This window comes from Canis lupus, chromosome 10 (genome assembly GCF_011100685.1).
Source record: "Canis lupus familiaris isolate Mischka breed German Shepherd chromosome 10, alternate assembly UU_Cfam_GSD_1.0, whole genome shotgun sequence".
In the NCBI taxonomy this organism is placed as follows: domain Eukaryota; kingdom Metazoa; phylum Chordata; class Mammalia; order Carnivora; family Canidae; genus Canis; species Canis lupus.
The window spans coordinates 13,143,725-13,147,314 of record NC_049231.1 but is presented as its reverse complement, the minus strand read 5'-3'; positions in this window follow the sequence as shown (position 1 = coordinate 13,147,314).

Here is a 3,590-nt window from a genome sequence, read left to right as displayed (position 1 = left end):
AGGTGAGGTAAGTTGCCAAAAATTAATGGAGCCAGGCTTCAAACCCAGCCACCCTGGCTCCACAGCTTACATTCCTAAATCGCAACACTATGGTACATCTCTTGGGGGAAAAGCTGATTTATTTAAGAAACAGAGTTTTAGGGTTTTTTTTCCAGAGTAGCTGAATTGCTGAGGGTAATACTTGAACATCGGAGTATGTTGACATATTACCATAAATCCAAATGGATTGGTCTCCTCTTTCCCACTCTCATACTTTGTGTACACCTCCATCAGAACCTTTATCACACTATATTTCAAGGCTTTATTTCCACGTCTGTTTCTTTAATCTGATTGGGAATGATTTGAGGCAAGAAATGTGTCTTTTTAAACTTAATGTCCTAACCACACATAGCACAGCACCTGGCAAATACTTGTTCAACCAATGTTTATTGAATCAAAGAATAAGAAATAGTGCCTGCATTTTTAAAGACATTAAAATTGCCACATCCATAAATGAAAGTTGACAAGTCCTATGACTTACAGCCAATTAACTTGACTCCAAGAAATATCTGCAGATTAGAATATCCTGTCCTTTTTAATGAGAGGAGTTTGTTGGTTATGGCTTTGAATTCCTCTAACTATGGGTGATGATGAAGATCTATAGACTCTTGAGTTAGATTTGTCCAGGTTTCTTTATAGGACTGCTATGAAATTAAATGAAACAATACATGCAAAACACTTTGAGCATATAGTAGTACAGTTAGTACTCAATTGGTGTTAGAAGCTATAATATCATCATTATTATAAGAATAAATAGACTTAGCATTAACATTTAAATATTCCCTTATCAAGTTTTGGTTTTGATCATGAAGCTTCTTCACACTTCAAAGCAAGTTTAAAACCATCAAAGACTTCACTTTTAAAGATCTGAATTTTTGAAATGGATTTTGACACCAGCTCCGCCACAGTATGATAAATCTTCTCAGAATCTCTTTCCAAGACTGCTATCCAGCAATCATGTTGAACAGTGAAGCCAAAAAGACAGAGAAGGGACAATGGGCCAGGAACTGAGCCGTATGGAATGACAGACAGTAAATGAAAAGGGATGTAATCTGGGAATCATCGTGATGTTAAACAGCATGCATCAAGCCGAGTGGAGAGAGCTCTGTCGGCATTACCGGCAAGGTGAGACCCAAATAAGTCATGTCTATTTAATACAATCTGAGCATCAATTGTGGCAAAGCCAAGAGCAATAACTAACCAAGGCGAACATGACATTGCACCTGGATTATGCTATCTCCAAGAGTCATTTGTGACACTATTTCAAGTGATTCCAATAGAACATGTTGTTCTCTGCAGAAATTATGATTTTGGAAAACAGGTTAGGATTCATGGCAAATTTTGAGATGGAAATACTCAGAGGAATGTCATAAACAAGCAAGAAATCATTAATAAGTTCATAACGGGAAGCCATAATAACTAGCAATTGGACTTCTTTTTTTTAATAACCCCAAAAATGCTTAATATAGAAACAGACAAGTCAAGAAAACTAGCCCAATAAGTACTCAGAAATAAGATGAGAATCAAATGTGTATAATGAGCACTAGGATGTGGTGAGTACTTGTTGACTTGGGAAAAGCACAGTCTCATGGGTCTGGAAGCTGGAGACATGGGTTGTAAGTCAGGCTGTGGGCCTGGCTCTGTGTGATGCTGGCTAAACTCCCAATACCTTTTTTATCCTTGTTAATTATCCCTCAGTGGCTTAAAATTCTGGGCCTTGGAAAGTACTTTCCAAAGATCTAAAGATCTAAAAATCCTTAGATAGAAAGAGCAAATTTCTGATGGAAGAACCAACTTTCTTTCCTGGGAAGTATCCAGCCATAAAAAGTCTAAAAATATCTTGGACAGCATATATTTGAGAAATATAAAGCATAAATTCTATTTTCCCTATTACCCAGATTATTCTCATATGTAATTATCCTGTATCTTCATGGTTAAATGGTAGTAATTTGTGTCTGGTAAGGGAACTGAGAAACTTACATTTTTCACTTCAGGAGAGCAAGAACAAAAGGAATGGTGTTGGGATTGTGAGACCTTTTGGTCTCCAAAGAAAAATGACTATTCAACTGAGCTTTTCTGAGATGGCTGGATTAAATTGCAATGTTGGATTATCTGCTGTGAAAAATATGTTGATAACATAACTAAAATTTCTTAGGTGACTTACCTAGGAAAGTGAAAGGCCACGTCATGTATGAGAGGAAATTGGGCAAGGCACCAACATTTATTTGGTAGATAAATAAATGTCAGCTATTTGTCAGCCTTGAGACTAGACATCCCTATTCAGTATCTCAGTACCAATGCCTGGATCTCATTTCTAGAGGTATGTATGTATGTATGCATGTGTTTTATTAGAGATTTTGAATTAATTGGTTATTACAATGTGCACCTGCAGCTGAGAACCATACCCTCAGAGGAGTCCAGAGAAAACTGGTTCTTGCTCTACAGTAGCTTTTTCTCTGGTGCTATTGAATTCCATAAATTTTCTCAGGCAAGTTCCCTCAGAGTATCTGCATGCCACCTACAGTAACAGAATCACCTTGAAACACATCAAGTAATTAAATATTTTCCACCCTCGAGGCTGTGTATAAACATAAATTCAACATTGGGCCTTCCTTGGGTTCCATCTTGGCCCTAAATTCAGAGTGGAATTTGAGGCAGCAGATGGATGCAGTACAGCCTTTCTAGACACTGGCTCTAATGATTTATAGCCATTATCTCCCCAGGGTTCCATAGCATGCAAATATTCAGCAGTTTTGCATTGAAAGCAGCCAACGTTGTTCTCTTTTTTCCATTGTGTAGTGTGGAATGGTTGTCTTTTCTTTAGACTTGCATCTTTGCTTCAGATGTGCCTGGGGAGTAGGATGCAGTGGCCAGCATTATAAAGCCTCTGCCATTTGGCTTCAGATGGTGAAGAAGCACCACCTTTCCTGAGATTTGGACTGTTTCTCTGCACCCTGCCTCAGGTCTTACAACCCCCCTGCCTTTGAGGGGCCTGAGTGGTCTGAAACGCTCTGTGAAGTTGCCCAGGTGTACACTCTTGCTTCTGCGAAACACCTAATGGCCAGTGGACAGAACGGCCAGAAGCAGCAATCCCCTGCCAAGATCAGGCCACAGCGTTACATTCCAATCACATGACAGTGAAAACCCTCTTGGCTTGCTATGCTCTAAGTGAGACTCTATGAACTTCCAATGGGGAGTCTCCCTCCCCACACATTCAAGTCAGTGGTCCACAAATCCAAGCCCTGTGAGGATCTTCTCAACATGTTATTTTGATCTATCGTTCTACTGCTAATTTTATTTTTCAGTGTTCAAAGCACATACACCAAGTGTTGGATTTGGGATAATACCCCTAAACTATAAAATCCTACCAGAGAGTTAGCTATCCAAGAGATATATTAACTTCCCAAGAAGAAAAAGGAGGACTTAGCCAGGCAGGCCCAGTTTATGGCAGGTTCCCGCTTACCATCAGATGAATCATTCTACCCTCCGCAAGGAGGAGAAGATTATGGGATAGCAAAACCTGGGGGAGGTTTTTTTGGGGGGAGGGGGGA